The sequence below is a fragment of the Puma concolor genome, chromosome B3, assembly GCF_028749965.1.
Source record: "Puma concolor isolate L17-30 chromosome B3, mPumCon1.1.hap2, whole genome shotgun sequence".
NCBI classification, from domain to species: domain Eukaryota; kingdom Metazoa; phylum Chordata; class Mammalia; order Carnivora; family Felidae; genus Puma; species Puma concolor.
Window position 1 is genome coordinate 140,314,351 of NC_141672.1, and position 17,995 is coordinate 140,332,345.

General features: G+C 43.5%; 1 protein-coding gene across 2 annotated transcripts in view; it reads left to right on the plus strand.

Annotated features, from left to right (window-relative positions):
• Positions 1 to 17,995, plus strand: part of AGBL1 (AGBL carboxypeptidase 1) — an 862,602-nt gene that overhangs the window by 129,576 nt on the left and 715,031 nt on the right. The gene's annotated exons all lie outside the window — the stretch shown is intronic.

The window sequence follows — 17,995 nt, forward strand, 5'->3', positions numbered from 1 at the left end:
TTCTTGCATTTGGTTCTGATACCAGTTCATGACTCTGTATTTTTGAGCAGGTGGGGTGTTGGGAATTTCTTGGACAGTGTAGATTCTAATAACAAATTTATATTAAAAAGTTGGCTCTCTTTTCAGTTACTTGAGTGATTGCAAAAGAATAGCTCTGGGGGTCTGAATAATTTGAAGATTTTTTTTTTGTTTGTTTGCCTAGTAGCCCTGGTCTAATTACATTGGGAGTCAATTTCATGTGTGCAATATAATAGAAGACTCCATGCACTTGGGAGCAAAGAAGTCTTAGCTAATGTTTTTATTCCCCCCCCCCCTTACCTCTTCATCTATTTTAATTTGGCACCTTGGAAACCAGCTGCTTCAATTGTGATATTTGTTTCTCTATAGGGAGCCTGAGGCCTGTGGGTAATAGGTGAACTTTAATAAAACTTATAAATAAATAAATAAATAAATAAATAAATAAATAAATAAAAATAAACACTCCCCCCCCCCCCACAATGTATCTCTGTCAACTATATGCACAGAGAAAGAGCCACATCATGGAGCACTTCCATTTGTAGACTGAGGGAAAAAAAAATTAAAGCTTGAATTTATTTGGTTGATTGTAACTGGCCACAATACACAAGACTGTTCACAACTCTCTGTCCTGCAGGGAGAGTGAAAGTGCTTAGTGCAGGTTGGAGGAGTGAAGAGTGACAGGTTAGAAAGCCCTTGAGATAGGAGGCAAGGGAGAGTATAACCTGTGGGTTATGGGCAGGTTAGGGCAGAACTTGCTTCGGGTTTGGCATCTGGGTTCTCATTATTTACCTGCCCACCCTGCCGCTCCTGATGACAGTGCCCGGTGTTTGGTGCAGCAAGAGTGCTGGGTGGCAGGAAGTAAAGGACCCGAGAGGGGCTGGGTAAGCCATCCTGTGAATGCTGTGCCTTGGGAATGTAGCTTTCTTCTATATCCCCCGGAGTTTGGGTGGTAGAGATCTTCATGTCTCATGGGGAGAGAGCCCTGAGAGTGGAGAAAGGCTGGCCTCCCTTTCAACACACACACACACACACACACACACACACACACACACAGCCCTATTTCTCAGATTGCTGGCTTAGAGGTAATACACAACGTACTGCTATGTGTAGAAATTTGAAAGCAGTCATATGCCCATTATTAACTATTTCCATATGAGGCATGATGCATGGACCCATGGGAAACAGTAGCCAGTGAAAATACTGACTAATTCGGGCTTGGAACCTTTAGCCAGGTTTTCAGCACACTGGCTGTCCTTAGCTAACTGAGCATGCTGTGCTAGGGGATCAACTTAAAAAGTTTCTAACTTCTACCCTGCCTTCAGAACTCAGCTTGGACCTTTCCTCCGAAAAAACTTTCCCTTTCCCCACCAAGACTGGGTTGGAAGACCTCCCCCATGTTCCCAGAGGCTCTCCCTCTCCGCATGATTCCTCCGTATTGGAATCACCGGTGTCCACCTCTGCCAGCTGATGGCAAACTTTTGCAGGCAAGGGGTATCTTTGTAGGTTGTTGAATTATTTGCATTAGCACAATGAAAAGCTCAAAGTAAATTTAGGGACTAAACATTAAAATGAATGAATAATGAATACCTATGAATGAATGAAATGAATGAATGATATTTACATATATAAAAATGACAGTACTGCCATCTACTACCTGAACCCAACAACCCACATACAGAACCAATGATCTTAACACTTGTAGTTCTAGTCTCTATTTAACTATACTAATGGACTGTTAGAGAACTGATAGCCTGATGCTCTCCATATAGAAAACAGGTTTTATTGCCCCATTAGAAGGGTGTGTGGGGTTATTCCTAATTCAGCTTACCTGTCCATACAGACTTTTGTTTGGGTCTTAGCTGTCCACACTGACTTTTGTCTGGGTCTTAGCTTCTTTCTAACATGAGGGAGTTGGATGGGAGGTTCTCTATCATTCTTTCCATCATGTAAAACTTTACCTTAACATGTATTGGGGTTTCCAAACCTTGGCACTCCTGCGTGTTGGACTGGATAACTCTCATTTGTTGAGGACTGTTCTGTGAATTTCAGGAGGTTTAGCCACCTCCCTCGCCTTGACTCACCAGATGTCAGTAGCATTCCCATTTATAATGAATAAAATTGTCTCTAGACACCACCACATGTGCCCTGATGTATATTTGACATCACTGATGTATATTTGACCAAACCCATGAGTTGAAGCCCATTCAAGGTTTCAAACTACCTCTTCCCAAATACCTTTATTGGTATTTCATAGAAATGTTCTTCTTGAATAACTGATCTTATAAATTCCCCAGCACTGGCATCATTGCTATGATCTCAAAAGAAGTAAAAAACACAAATGGCAGAAAGTTGCTATGGGCATGCAGACATTACTTGAGAGGGAACAGGTTCTAAGCATTTAGAGGATCTTAGAACAAGGAGGGCAAATAGGTTTCATTACAAGTGCCAACTTCCATGTGTAGGTGGAAGGATTCTGAGATCCTATTTGAGCTCAGCAGGAAAGGGATCAGCAGGAAAAGTATTTAAGTAGCAAAGTTTGTCATGGATTTGGGGAGGTGCAGTAACACAACACCAGACAGTCGCCATCTTTGTTCTATCAGCCTAACCAAAGTATTGAGTGGCATGGAAGGTCTGGGTAAGGGTGGCACTGCTCCAGTAGGCTGGGGTTTCTGTGGGAGAGGTTAGTGCCATGGAATCCTCTAGTTTCTTTGTACTGTCTTCACGCATAGTTAAAACCTGACATGGAATGCCTGTCCATTTGGATCCCAGGTGAGTCTATGTCTGCTGAACCTAAAATCAGGAAGTCAGTTTCTGCCTAAAACTTACCATATGGCACTGATATCTGGGAGTGTTTATGTGAACCTTTGGTTCCTAGAGGCATAATCCTTTCAGCTAGTGATTAGTCTGGTCTTTATGCTTGTTGGTCCTATAAAAGTTGACACTGTCGTGTATCTCTGTAATTGCTTCACAAAGGAAGTGCCTTCCCCAGTTAAAATAAAGCCAGAAGGACATATCTACTACCTTGGGGCAGCCAGTGCTTCTGTGGAAATAAACTTGGGTGGGCCTGGGAATCTGAGGTCAGTAAGGTCCTATCTGTACCTAATAGGTCTAGAGGGGGGCTGGAGACCATCCCCACCAGCATCGAGAAAGCAGGACTGAGGATCTGGGAGACCTGGAGCCTGTCTACCTTAGCAACAAAAGAGAGAAAGAGGACCTGGGTCGCATAGGACAATTTTGTTATGCTGCCTTGGCTCTCTCTTCCATCTAGTAGCTGCTACATGAGAAGCCAATGTAGGATAGGTGGATGGCAGGAAGAGGGAAATGAACCAGAAGACATCTCTTGTCTCTTTCCCTTCCTGAGGGATAGCAGGCAAACCAAGCTTGGAAGTCCTAGGCCTGTATTCCAACTGCCTCAGCAATATAGGACGCTAAAAATGAAAAACCATTGCCCATCAAGTGTCCTTTTTTTGTGTGCAGGAGCTAGAATGGTCTAATCCAAATGTCATACCTTTCATGACATCTGTTCCCCTGTTTGGCTCCCATGTGTGCAAACCCTTCTTCAATTTCACTGTACTGAAAGTTTTGCCCTTTTATGCTTTCACTTATGCAAAACCACTTAGCTTTTCATTACCAAAACTTAACAAAGCTTTGATTAAGAAATAGTGCTTCTATTGCAATTTTTTTTCCCTCTAATAAACCCAAGTAACATATTGTCCCTTGTCTCTCTCCATCTTGTGGATTGCTCCAGTCCACCTTTCCCTCCATCTGTACCTGTACCTATATCTCTGTCTTTGTTTTTTTAATGTTTATTTATTTTTAAGAGAGACAAAGCATGAGCCAGGGAGGGGCAGAGAGAGAGGGAGACACAGAATATGAATCAGGCTCCAGGCTCTGTCTGAGATGTCAGCACAGAGCCTGACACGGGGCTCGAACTCATGAACAGTGAGATCATGACCTGAGCTGAAGTCGGACACTTAACTGACTGAGCTGCCCAGGCACCCCTGTCTTTTTTTTCTTTTTTCCTCATCCTCTTCCCCTTTTATCACTGTCTGCCCCAACCCCAACCCCTGCTTCTCTCTCTTTCTTTTCACTCCTTAACCCCCCTTCCATGAGCATCAGGTATAAATGCAGGTTTGAAAAATTGTGGCTCTGGAAGCATCACTTGAATGAATGTGTGGTGATGGCAACCTGCCTGATTTGTACTGGCTCCAGTGATGAATCTTCTAATAATGCCTCGGTATTAACCTTGTTGCCCAGATTTAAAGGTCACATTCCTGCAACAAGGCAACACCCAAAATACTTTCTGGTTGAGACCTTAAATCTTAATAAGATGATGGTTTTACTTCAGACTACTCTGCAACTTAAGAGGAGTCTGGAAGTTTTCAGAAGTGAGGGCATGGGGAGGGTGTTGGAAATAGGGAAGTAAGTTAATACAGGAAGGAAGACAAGGAAGAGGGAGGGAGGGATACAGGGAGCAAACGGGAGGTTTGGCAGGAAGATCAGACTCGTCCTAGGTCTTCCTAGTTAATGCTCTGGCTGGCCGGCTCCTGGGAAGGCCCGTCAGCCTGTTGCTGTGGGTGTGTAGGCAGGGAGGACCTTCTAGTACCTACAGCCCTGACTCTGTGGAGACACCCTCATGCTCTCAGTGATGTCTACTGTGGCCTGGCCTTCAGCAATGCAGTGATGGGAGGGCACGATGGCCAGACACCTGCTTTGCTGCAAAATGTCATAGTAGGAGCCGTTATTGAGGTGCACCCATCTGAGGCTTTTGTAGGAATTGTAGGAGCTCTGAAGAGTTCTGAGAATGACACTCTATGTTTTAGGATGGTTGGCATTGCGATTCCTGTGACCTTGTGATGATGCACAGGTAGCAGTGGGTCAGCGCGGCCTTCACGGGACTCACAAGTACAACCTGTGTTCCCATGGGGCCTGTCCTCTTGACTTCAGGGCTCTGACCTGCCTCAACAGGGATTTGCCCACATAGTGTGTTTTCCCCTTCTGTTTCCAGGTGAAGGCCATAGACTGTCAGAGCTGGAAGAGACCTTTGAGGTTGTTTAGCGCAGTGTTAGTCGACTGATTGATTAATTGATTGATTGAGAGCTCAGAGCCCTGTCTATCTTCCACTAATTTCCCTCCAAGATGGCTTCACAGACACACTCACAAAAATATAGGGCTTCTGAGAACCTAGAAAATGATTGATCTTTTAAAAAAATTGAAAGTAGGGGTCCCTGTGTAGTTCAGTCAGTTGAGTGTCTGACCTTGATTTTTGCTCAAGTTGTGATCTCAGGGTCGTGGGATCAAGCCCTGTATTGGGCTCCACACTGAGGATGGTGTCTGCTTAAGATTCTCTCTGTCCTCTGCCCCTCTCCCCGTCTTGTGCTGTCTCTCTCCCCAATGGAAAAAAAAATAAACACTTTTTAAAAATGAAATATATTTGACATATAACATTGTGTAAATATAATGCATGTTGATTTGGTACATTTATATATTGTAATATAATTGTCATTATAGCACTAATTTGCACCTGTATCATGTCACATAATTATCAGTTCTTTTTAGTGGTTGGAATAATTAAGATCTAATCTCCTAGCAAGTTTGAGAATTATAATACAGTGTTGTCATCTATAGCCCAGAAAACTATTGGCTTTGTCCCCTCCCCTATCTCCTTATTTTTACACAGGGAAACTGAGGACCAGAGAGAGGGAGTGACCCACCCAGATATCTGTGACTTTGAAGTTTCCTGTCCAGATGACCCTGGCTCCTTCTTCATATCTCAGCACAAATACCTCTGTGCAGAGTTTTTCTGAATACTACTCAACCCCATTTAATGCCCAGCATTAGATTAAACCTATTAAACCTTTTATAGAATCTTATATTTATACCTATAAGAACTAACCATACTGTAATCAATGATTCCTGTATTTTTGCATATGTGTGTAAGCATTTTTCTTTTTGGGTATAGCTCCTTGAAGGCTGGGGTCCCTTCTGTGTCCCTCATACTTCACATTGGGCTGTGCCCAAGGCTAATACATTCATGGTGACTAAGGAAGGATTCCAGTTTCTTGATTTAAATCTCATACATTTATTTTCAGCATGCCTTTAGTGAAGAGGCCAGCCCAATTCCCATCCCCAGAAAGAATCAAATTGTGATGTGATTCTAGACTCAATGTCTCTTCTTCTAACATATCTTTTGGAGAAGCGTACAATATATTTCTGTGATGAACCAAAAACCTGCTTCAAATAATATTGATAGATTTTGGCATTTTTCACACTGGGATGGACTGCTGCAGTCAGCTTTGTGTGAATGCGGAGTAACAAGCTATTATCTATCACACTGCTGTATTGAAATGACACCACAGATATCTACAGTTTATTGAGTTCTTAGTATGTCAACCACTTCATATACATTTAGCCTGTCAAGGAGACATTGTTATCCCCACTTTACAGGTGTAAGAGCTGAGGTTTTGGAAGCTTACGTAATGCACACAACTTGTGGGCTGCAGAGCATACTGCCTGTGTCTAGATGCTGGGACCTGAGCCCTGTGCATTCCAAGAAGAGAATAGTGAGGATAGGCTTATTTAGCCCAAATAAGATAAGATCAAAAGCTAAAAGGAGGCTACATAAATACTTTCTAAGTATCAGAAGGATTTTGGGGGGGAGGTGATTGGGAGCATTTGTCATTTAATTGAGAAAAGAGCAGTACATGGTCTATCCCATATAAGCATTGGAATGGGACCTGGTAAGAGATGCCCAACATACCAGCACGGCTGTGCAAGGGGCCAGAGTCTTTGCTGTGAGGCTGAGCATCGGGGAGAATCTGATGAATGATGGGGTGAGGGAGAGGAAGGGAACTGGGACAGGAAGAATCACAGACTCCCATTATGTCATGCTGCATTCAACTTGGCACATTGGTTGTTGGTTTTTTCCCCCTCACCTTGGCTCAAAGTTCAAACCTCTTTGCCAAATATTTTTGTCTTTTGCACAAGTACATAAAATATTTTAAATGTTTAAGCTGATAGGATACCACCCATTCTCTTTAATCCCCCTCCCTGTCCCTGGTCAGACTCCGTAGCTGAGTGTGGACGGACAGGGACTGGCCAGACTGCAGCAGGTGTAGTTCCTCTTCTTGCCATGTGGTGGTGCTGTTCTTTTAGTTATCTTGGCCCCAGCAGTGGAATATTTATTTTCAGTGAGTAATTTGTTTATCAGGAGGTTATTTTAATCTAATTTTGGCCATATTTGCTATTCCACACTATCTGTACTTCCCAGCATTAGCAGCTTGCATGTCTTGAAGGAAATTAGCTGAAGATGGTCTCAGAGGCATTTGCTCAGCCATTATTTAAGGGAGTTGGGAGGAGGCGGGGTGAGTGGAGCCCTTGGTTGGAAAAGCCTCTGGAATTTGTTGCATCCCCAGTGATGTTGAGCATGATTGAGCAGGACTTACGGAGGGCGGGGAGCATCCCCAGCAGCTTTTCTGAGGGCTGCCTCTGGTGAACAGCAGCAAATCTTGCAGTTACCTTTCCCCATCTCCCTCATGCCCTTCTGACAACCTGTGTCTTCCTCGCCTTTGCTGCCAAGGCCAAAGGCACCACTTAAGGGAAATGCCTGTCGGCCTTCCCACACTCCACACGAACCCCTCATCCCATTTCATAATGGGTTTCTTGAACTGTTTCCTGCCGCCACTCCAGGAAGTACGAAGCAGGGTCGAATGTGGGAAGAGAATTACTGTTTATTAGAGTACCTTCAAGGAATAACCATCATGACTGGTGATTACAGAACTCTGACACTTACCATGCATTTTACACGCCCATTTTACAAACGAGGAAGGAATAGTGAGGGAGGTGTGTGAATTTCCCAACGATCCCCAAAAAGGTAAGTAGAGAGCTAGGGTTTGAACTTGGTTATGAGCGTCTCTGAGGCAGAATATCGTCATATTTCAAAGGCGATCCACACTTTCCACATGGAGTTGGAGAAATCTGGACTCTGCTGATAGCCTGTGTGCTCTTAAATTGCTTCCTCTTCGTTGCACTTGACTTCAGCCTGGCTTTACAAAAATGGGCGGGCTCCACAAGATGAGTACTTGGAGGATTCCTTAGTAGGAGAACCCTTTTCCAAATAATGAGGATATGACACATCTCAAGTAGATAAAATGGAAGCAGAAGTGGGAGGCCCCAACGAATGATAGAATGATAGCCTGATCTGTCCCTGGCTACCCCCTCTTTTCCTGGCTTGCTTGCTTACTTGCTTTATTTATTTATTTATTTATTTATTTATATGCTTATTATTGAAGTAGAGTTGACATCCACTGGTTTCTTAGTTTCAGGTGTACAACGTACTGATTCCATCACTCTGTATATTATGTGGTACTCACCACGATAAATGCAGTCCCCATACAACATTCTTACAGTCTTATCGACTATGTTCCCCTATGCTCTACTTTTTATTCCTGTGACTCACTTATTGTATAACTCCCTTCGGTGGCTCCTGATTGACTCTGAGAAACTTCCATTATGTTCCTTGGGGCTTAAAGGAATCAAGTTTGAGAACCTCTGAAATAAATTTTCTCTCGGGACGCTTTCAGCATTCAGTCTGTGGTCTGAGATTATAGCTTAAAGATGCGTGGACACGTCCTCCAGGAGGTTAGAAAAGTGTGCTCGGTTTTTACTATGTGGTGGTCATAAGGAAGGTGGCCATAGTGAAGTTTGTTTGACTCAGAGAAAGATCCGAAATGTTGTATTCATCACTGAGACCTGGTTGAGGAACTTTTAAGTCTCTTGGAGCCAAGAGACTCAATTAAACAATTCAACTAAATCTAATTAAATGGGGAGGCTCAGCATCCAGTGGAGATTATAATGGTGGGAAGTATGGGCAGGATGGTGAACCACCCTCCCAAGATGGCTGGGGGGTTGGAGGCATCCACACCGCATCTAACAGAGCTGTGGATGGTGGCGTTGAGTTTTTCCTCTTAGGCACAAAAGTGTTGGCTACATCACATACTGTTGTAATGAGATTGGAACCAATCCTGGTTCTTACACCCACACAGGATGCTGTCTTTTACCCAGGTGGTCCTGTACTCTTGCAGTAATGTAAGCCCTAGTAATGTAAGTTCTGTATCCAGGGCTTTCCCTCTGGCTTGATTATCTGCCTGTAAGTTTGAGCCAAGGTGTTCCTTTGACAACAGTGTGAATGCCTCCTTAAGGAGGCTCAGGGTCATGTGTGAAGGGTGTGTGTTTGCTAAAAGCTCAAACCACTTATTCTCTGAAAGGATAAGACCTTGTGGAGAATAGTGTTTGGATAGTGGTCTCGAAGCTGGCTCTGATCTTCTGTGGATTCCAATCAGAGCCCCTCTGGGTGTGTTCCTTAGTGACTGTGCTGGAACCACTTCATCTGTAAAGTGGGGAAAATGATACCCTCCAAGGATAATTGGTAAGATTTAAACAGGGTGATGTACATGTGGTAGGAGCATAATGCTGGATCTTAGTACATCTCCGTAAAGATCACGTCTCACTTTATTATCACCACCATTTGGAAAATCCTGGGAATTTCAGGAATTGATCCTACAAAGGCATAAAGCCTATTGCAATGTAAATTCATCTCCTAACATATCCCCTGAGTATTGAATGAGACACAATTGCTTTCAGCCTCTGTCTTCCCTCTAGAAGCTTTTTCTGCAAAAGGAATAGATAAATCATTGAATTCAGCATATCTGGCCCGTTCAGTTGACCCAACTGAATACCCTTATTTAGTTTCCATTCTAGGGAATCAGGGGTTAACATCCAAGGTTGCTGAGCTCTAAATGTTTTAGACTTTAGAACTTGTATAATCCTGGCATAATAAATGACTGGCTATGGATTGACAAAGATAAAGTATCACAGAGACTTAAAGAGATAGACAAAAAAAGATAAACATCTCCTGGCTCTGAAGGTGCACAGTAACTTCTTCATCACATTCAGGATTGACTGTACAATTATTTGTTTATGTCAAGGTGTAAGTCAGGTGTTTCCTCCAGACTCTAATATTAGCAGTTTACAAAGCACCTTTTCATGTATTATCCCATTTAATCTTTACATAGTCTTGCAAGACAGGCAAATATTTAACTATTGTATAGTGATTCTCGACATGAGCGATTTTGCCCCGGAGGGGACATTTGGCACGTTTTGGTTGCCATATCTAGTGAGTAAGACCAGGATGCCACCCAACATCCTGCAGTCCCCACTCCTGCTCCCCAGGAAATGAGAATACCCAGCCCCAAAAGGCATCGTGCAAGGCTGAGAAACTGTTCTGTAGAGAAAACATCGGGGCTCAAAGGGGTTGACTGACTTGCCCAAGATTGTGTAATAGGAACCTGACATATTGGCATTAAAATCCATACTTTCATTTCACTTCCAGAGAATTTCATACCTTTTTTTTTTTTCCTAAGAAATAACAGTTTGCCTAAATGAAATGCTTCCCAGGACCACTGCATGCACACGGATGATGGTGAGGCTGCTGTAGTGGCAGGGGCAGTTGGAGACCCCGCTCAGCCTCTCCCTGAGCCCCTGCCCCAATCCCAGGGGCGCACAGCAAAGCAAGCACTGCCACCCATACAGTATGACCCAGGGAACACCAGACCCCACCTGGCATCCCCAGACTCCCAGCTTTCATTGCAGCCATCACATTATCTATCTAATCTATCTATCTATCTATCTATCTATCTATCTATCTATTATTGATTAGGGGATGACAGACTGAGAGTTGTGCTTTAGTAAGATGTGTTGGGCCATGGAGGAGAGCTGGAGGCAGAGGGCCCCCGTAAGAGTCTACTGTGAGTACAGTCTGGGTGATAGGAGAGAGGACCAGACGCATCAGGGGTGACAGGACTCAAGCTGGAACCAGGGAGCACAAGGCTAGGGTCCCGTGCTTCCTTACCGCTGTGCTGTTGAACGCCCTAAGGCCAGAGGGCAGTCTTAGCCAGCAGCGCGGAGGCACAGGCTCCCGCTTTCCTGCAGCGCCCCCTCCAGGCCCGGAGGCATACTGCAGCATGTACAGATTGGCATGGGATGTTGCCTCACTTTGCGGGAGTGTTTCCCGCTGATATCACTGTTCCTCTGTCCCTGGCTAGAAGCAGGCAACGCCACCGACAGACTGGCATCTCACTTAGCAATTGACAGAGAAAAGCAACGGGGAAGGTCTCAGCTTTCTTCTTTCTGGTGTAAATCCTGGCTCTCCTCTTCAAGTATCATCTTCTGATGAGTTGACGATGGAAAGACAGTGAAACCAGGAAGGTTTTCTGCAGGGACTCAGATGGGACAGTGGCTTGTCTTGGGTCTTGGCAAGTGTTTATTTCCCTACCAAAGTCTAGACTCAAAATAAAAGTTGGGATGGGTAGGAAAGCACCTGGAAAAATTGAGTTCCAGGCAAAGATGGTCATTCTTAAGTGCTTTCTTGCAGAGATTACGAAAACAAATAACAAAAAGGAGAGTGAGAAAATCTCCACTTTTACACAACCTGCCATGATGGATGTCAAAATGGCAGAGGTCACTCATTCTGATCCCTATGCTCCTTTTCAATAATCTCCTACTCTTGTCTCACTTTTTCTACCCGCTTTGGCTGCAGACTTTTTGTTATCTGTACACCAAGTTTGGGCTTCTCCATTTGCTTTCCTCTCAAGATTTCTGGAATTTTCTGCCACCAGATCTCTCCTTCCTGATTTCTTCTTATCATTCAGATCTCAGCACTAATACTGTCTCCTTGAAGGGTCTTTTCCTTGACCACCCAATCTAGAATAGTTGCGCCTTTAGTCACTCTACAATTACTATTTTTTTTTAAAGTTTATTTATTGGGGTGCCTGGGTGGCTCAGTCGGTTAAGCATCTGACTTTGGCTCAGGTCATGATCACGGTTCATGAGTTCGAGCCCCACATCAGGCTCTGTGCTGAGTGTGCTTCAGATTCTGTCTCTCTCTCTCTCTCCCTCTGCCTGTCTGCTGTTCTTGCTCCATCTCTCTCTCTCTCAAAAATAAATACAAAGCATTTAAAAATTAAAAAAAAATGTTTATTTATTTTGAGAGAGGGAGAGTGCATGCATGGGGTAGTGGCAGAGGAAGAGGGAGAGAGAATCCCAAGTAGGCTCCGACTTGTCAGTGTGGAGACCAACATGGGGCTTGAACTCACAAACTATGAGGTTGTGACCTGAGCCGAAATCAAGAGTTGGATGTTTAACCAACTGAGCCACCCAGGGACCCCTCTACCATTGTTCTTTATTTTGCCCTGTAGTACTTGTCACTATCTGAAATTATTTTTTTCCCCTTTGTGTGTGTGCCTATTTAGATGTGTGTCTCTCCAGCTCCCCCATGGGAAACAAGCCATGGTCTAGCCCATCTCCTACTGTAGTACCCCAGTGCTTAGAACAGTGCCTGGCATATGCTGGTGCATAGTACTTGCTAAGTGTTTGTTGAATGAAGTAATGGTGGTGCCTTGGATGTGGGGAATATGAGCATAATTTCAGTTGACAGTTTACTGAGTACCTCACCACAGCAGGATCTGGTTTTCAGGACCAAATGCCTCTGCATATTTGCATATGCAGAGAAAACCTCTCAAGTGATTACCTCTTGCTGGGAATGAAGTCCTTTTAGAGAATTTTCTTTTTTTTTCTTTAATTTTTTTTTTAACGTGTATTTATTTTTGAGACAGAGAGAGACAGAGCATGAACAGGGGAGGGGCAGAGAGAGAGGGAGACACAGAATCTGAAACAGACTCCAGGCTCTGAGCGGTCAGCACAGAGCCCGACGCGGGGCTTGAACTCATGGACCATGAGATCATGACCTGAGCCAAAGTCGGACGCTTAACCGGCCAAGCCACCCAGGCGACCCGAGAATTTTCAAACTAACAATATTGAAAAGTTAATCATATTTCCTCAAACCTAAGATGTCATTGACTATAAGATGTACAACTTTTTATGTACCACTGAGTGAAAAAACACTGCCAGTTATAATGGAAACACTATCATCGGTTAGAAGCACCTTAATTTTGGAAATGCCAATGTGAAAAAATACATTCATTAGAATTGATAAAGTACAAGATGAGATTGATCCATCATGGGGAATGGCGAGCCCTGAACTGGAGGTGTGTGGTGTGGTGTCTGGAGTATGTCCATGATGGTACCACCTTCTCTTTTAGCATCCCAACCTAACGCCCTTCCTTAGACATGGTTCTCACCAAGGGCTAGCAGAAAAGGAAGATGTGGATTCCGAGGCTTTCCTGAGAGTGGAGAAATTCCTAGGGTTTGGGAACATATCTATGGAGAGGTATTAGAAAGAATTGGCGATTAAAAAATAAAAGCAATGCAAGAGTCTAGATTGAAAACTGCTGTGAAGGATGTTCTCTAATGCCTCTCAGCTGTGATTTCTGGGGCTTAGGAAAAGCATCTTTAATTTTTTAAAGGCGGTCAGTGGGAAAACACCTTCAGTTGAAATCAAAATTTACTTTATAGTCAAGTTTCCTGAAATGCATCTATTCTAAAAAGAGGGAAAAAAAAGGATCCCTGCAAGCTAATTCAATAGCATCATTCTTATTTGGGCTAATGATAGTCATGTAGAATTTCCACCATCAATGACATTAAGATTAGCCCTGTCTCAGTACATGTACTTCTGCTCCTTCTTTGTGAGCAAGACCTGCTGCAGCCACCAGGGGGAGGAGCCCATGAGAGCTGGCCTGTTCCCTCCTGCTCCACAGCACGGCACTCCCATCAGAGCCTGGCTTCTGGACTGGCCTCACGGAATCACTGGCTGAGAGTCAGGGAGACTCCCAAACACCTCCTCCAGTGACCTGAAGAGCCACAGGTGTCCTGGGACCTTTAAATCTTGTCAAGTTTCCTATTAAAAATAAACTCTCCTCACAACTTAGGGGCCTGGGAGGGAACAGAGAAGTTGGGTGCGTGGAAGGGCTGAGCCAAGGTAAAATTGGCTGCAAGCCACTCCCCTCAAGCACCCCAGGCTTCAGGTGTTCACTGGCTTTATCTCCAGTAGCTTTTCAGGAACCTTCCTCAAGAAATTGGTTACTCTGGCAACAGCTAAAGGGCTTTTTCTGGGTGCAAAAAAGTGTAAACTATCATTGCTTCGGGAGTAACAGTGTGGGATTTCATCTTTGGTGGCAGATGGGGAGTCCCACTGGAATCATGGATAGGGCTTTTGTGAGCTCTAAGGGCTTCAGTGAGTTGTCTGACTTCTCCCAGTGCCTTCATTTGTAAAAGGAGGAAGATAATGCTTATCTCAAAGCATTTCCATGAGATAAATGAGATAATCATGTAAAATGATTAACCCAGTACTGAGAACATAGGAAACATTCAGTAAATAAATACTCCGTAATTGTAAATGGTGTTATAATGGCAGAGTAGGCAGCTCGTTGTTCATATAATATGATTTATAAGTCTTGGTAAAAGCCTGCTTTGTCCAGAAATATCTTCTAAATTGACTCCCTGTAAAGACCACAAAAGTAATGTGTTATAAAGGCAAGCATATTGTTTCCCATAGTTAAGGTCACCATTACCTTGAGTTTTAATAATGTCCCTCAAGGGGGAGTTCTCGGGTGGTTATTATAGAATGAGAGTACTGTGTGCAAAGTGGGTCTTTCTTTAAAAAAAATTTTTTTTAATGTTTTATTTTTTGAGACGGGGGGAGGGGCAGAGAAAGAGGGAGACACAGAATCTGAAGCAAGCTCCAGGCTCCAAGCTGTCAGCACAGAGCCCAATGTGGGGCTTGAACTCACGAACCGTGAGACCATGACCTGAGCTGAAGTCAGACGCTTAACCAACTGAGCCACCCAGGCACACCCAAAATGGGTCTTTCAGTGTGGGGTCCTGGTTGGGATCAGGCAATGTTTGTGATGTAATTGCTCAGAGTTGGGGGACATAGCACAGAGAGGGTTTGGAAGCAAACTTTGAAGAGTAAATGGACATTTGGTATGTACAGTTCAGTGGTCTTCAGCCCTGAGAAGGGGCCACTATCCTGAAAAGGACTAGCTGAATTGTCAATAGTTCATATGAATGGATTTTCATGAAATTCCTAAAACAGAGGATAAAGCTATTTAATCACCCTGGGCAAGAAGTTCTTGGGATGGTAATGTCATAGTACACTATGTGGCTGAAGATAATTTTTGTTCTCAAGAATGATGGAAACCTGGAATCCTTGTATTTATTCTTACTCCCATGTGCCTTATCAAAAGCAGGTATGGGCTGTTAGCCAGTTAAGCATTATCAGTCAAGAGGATCTTAGAACATTAGCCAGTCCTCTATAAAAAGCTTTGGTGTAATGGGACCCATCTGAGGTAAATTTTGCCAGAGAGGGCAACAATAAAGGTCTGCATTATGGACTTTTCTGTGAGGACACCTGGGATAAATTGGGGTGTGACCCTCAGTGTGTCTCTATCAGGATGTCTAAGGATAGATGGGCAGCAACGTAAAACTGGTGGATATTTTGGGGTGAGAAGTCAACTATGTTACACAGAGACTGAAGACACTTGACTATACATTTTACTTATTTAGAAACTTTTCCTTGGGGAATTATCACTGGTAAAAGGTATGTGAAGTTTGATGTCATCCTTATGGGGAAGGGAATTCTCATTTATCGAGCACAAGCTTTGTGCCGGGTGCTATGCTAAGCATTTATTCCCTCTAATGAGCTTGTAGGGCTGATGTTGTAATTAATCTTTTTTTATCTTGCGTTACTCTTTGCGGATGATGGAAATATAGTTGAGAGTGACTAAGCAACTGAACTGAGGTTTCAGAGCTGGTAACTGGTAGAGCCAACATTCAAATCAACAGCTATGTGACCCTGGAGCTCCTGTTCTTGAATGAAGCTGTCAAAAAGAATATGTTCATATCCCGAGCATTTGGCACTTTGTTGTCCATAGTAATAGAGGGGAAGTTGGAGCCATAAGTAGATTTTGCTTATCATGTTGATAATGACAGTCATAATGGGTAACGGGTATTGGGTGCTTAGTATGCGTCAGGCATGGAGCTATCAACTTTGTGTGTATTATCTCATGTAATTTTCTCAACAACTCCCCAGGAAGGGATATTATTAGTTTTGTCATTCAGCTAAAGACTTAGTGATACAACAGTGAACTGACAGGTTCAAGTCCACACAGCTGGAGAGTGGTGGAGTTCCTGGCCAGGTACAAGGAGTCCCAAAAGAAAGTGGGCACCTGGAAGCTCTGCCTGCCAAGCAGGCCCATCGAGGCCATGAAGGGTGGGTGACTAAGGGATGGCGGAGTTTAGAGGTCTGCAATAATGTGTCCATCTCATCTGAGAGCGCGGCTATTGTGTTGTTTGGTTTGTTGCTCTGCCGCAGGTTCCCACGCGGCCTCTGCTTTAAGTCATCACTCGACCCTAAAAGGGCTGATGAAATTCCCAGATATGGGAAGTGAAGAGCAGAGATGAAAATTTTCTTTGGTTTTGCCAAGGAACAGTGGCAGAGGCGTGGACTGCTTGCAGGTATAATAATCTGGGTCACAGAGCATTTCTCCACCAGCCTGGCATGGGGCTGACTGTTCCCCATGAGACAGTCAATCTTTGAGTCTTGAAGGCATCTAGACTTTCTTCTTTATAAGGATAAACATCTCTATAGAGATGATGAGGGTTTCAAATGACTTCAGGGAGTAGGCAGGTAATTCACTTTTGAAGGGGATGGGGTAAGAGTAAAAAAGGGAGTTGGTTGCTATAGTAACCTAGGGGCCGTTCACCCTGCCCACAGGCATTTACAACATGGCATGACCAATAGTCTAAGGACCTCCTGTCAAAAAGGTAATATTTTTTACTGCTCCTGATTAGTAAAATGCATTGTAGAGTATGTGGGGAATAAGAACTACAGAAAAGCCTAAATTGAATCTAAAAAGTCTAAAGCAAATAGAATCCTCAGTCTTTTCCTCCTCTATAAGTACTAGTGATATCTTGGCACATTCCCTTCCAGTTATTTATTTTTTTTTCTTTTTACCTGAGTGTAAAAATCTGCATCGATGGGGTCTGAGCCAAAAGAAGAAAAAAAACATCTGAACCTCAATGAAGAAATACGTGGGGTAAAAATAAGAATATTGCTAGGTAACATTTCAGACATAATTAGCTACACAGACTTCATTCTGGAGGATAATATAATCTGGAGAGGCAGAAGTGGTAGAATATAGGAGGGTGAATTAGAGGGAAGGTCAAGGTTGAGTTCATGGATTTGCCAAAAGAAAACTGGCCAGAGAAGACATTCAACAGGATGGAGACAGGGCACTGAGAGTGCCTTTGAGAAGGGGTGGGAGTGAGGAGTGAGATATTAAACTCATATCTCCTCTCTGTCCAACCTACCCCCATCCTCCTAGAAGTTTAAGATAAACCAATCTACTTGAGAAATCTTAAAAAAATTAAGGAGCAGGAATTTTTTTTCCCAAGGAAATCTTAGTAGAAAGTCCTTTATATAAACAGACTTAAGTGCAACTGATCTGTTTTGAAGAGGGTCAGGGGACCTTGAGCCCTCTCCTGCCCTGAACCCTGCATTCACCCAAAACATTTTCTCATGGCTATTTGGCCCCTAGAGAAGCACTGTTTCCCTCTTAGATCTTCTAGAACTCCTGCATATCACTGATCTCGGTGACCCTCATTTCAGTCTTAGCTCTTCTCCACATTTGCTCTTCCTCAGTTTGCTGAGGGTTTTTGAGGCATATTGACTTTTGCAAAACTCTGCAAGCCACTCTTAGAGAAAGATTGACTGAGGTGGGGTCAGCGGGGAAGGAGGTGTAGCCATTTTCGATGTTAGTAAACATGGCAGCTTGTTGAGGATTAACGGGAAATCATGAATAAAATCATTAGGATTTGATAAGGGATTTTTCTCTGAGACAATTAAAGATTTTTTCCCCATTATCCCTGCCCCCTACCCCTCCAAAGAGTAGGGGATGAAGGTCATTAAGATAACACATTATTAGTCTCATACCCTTAAAATAGATAAAAGACAGAAGACCTT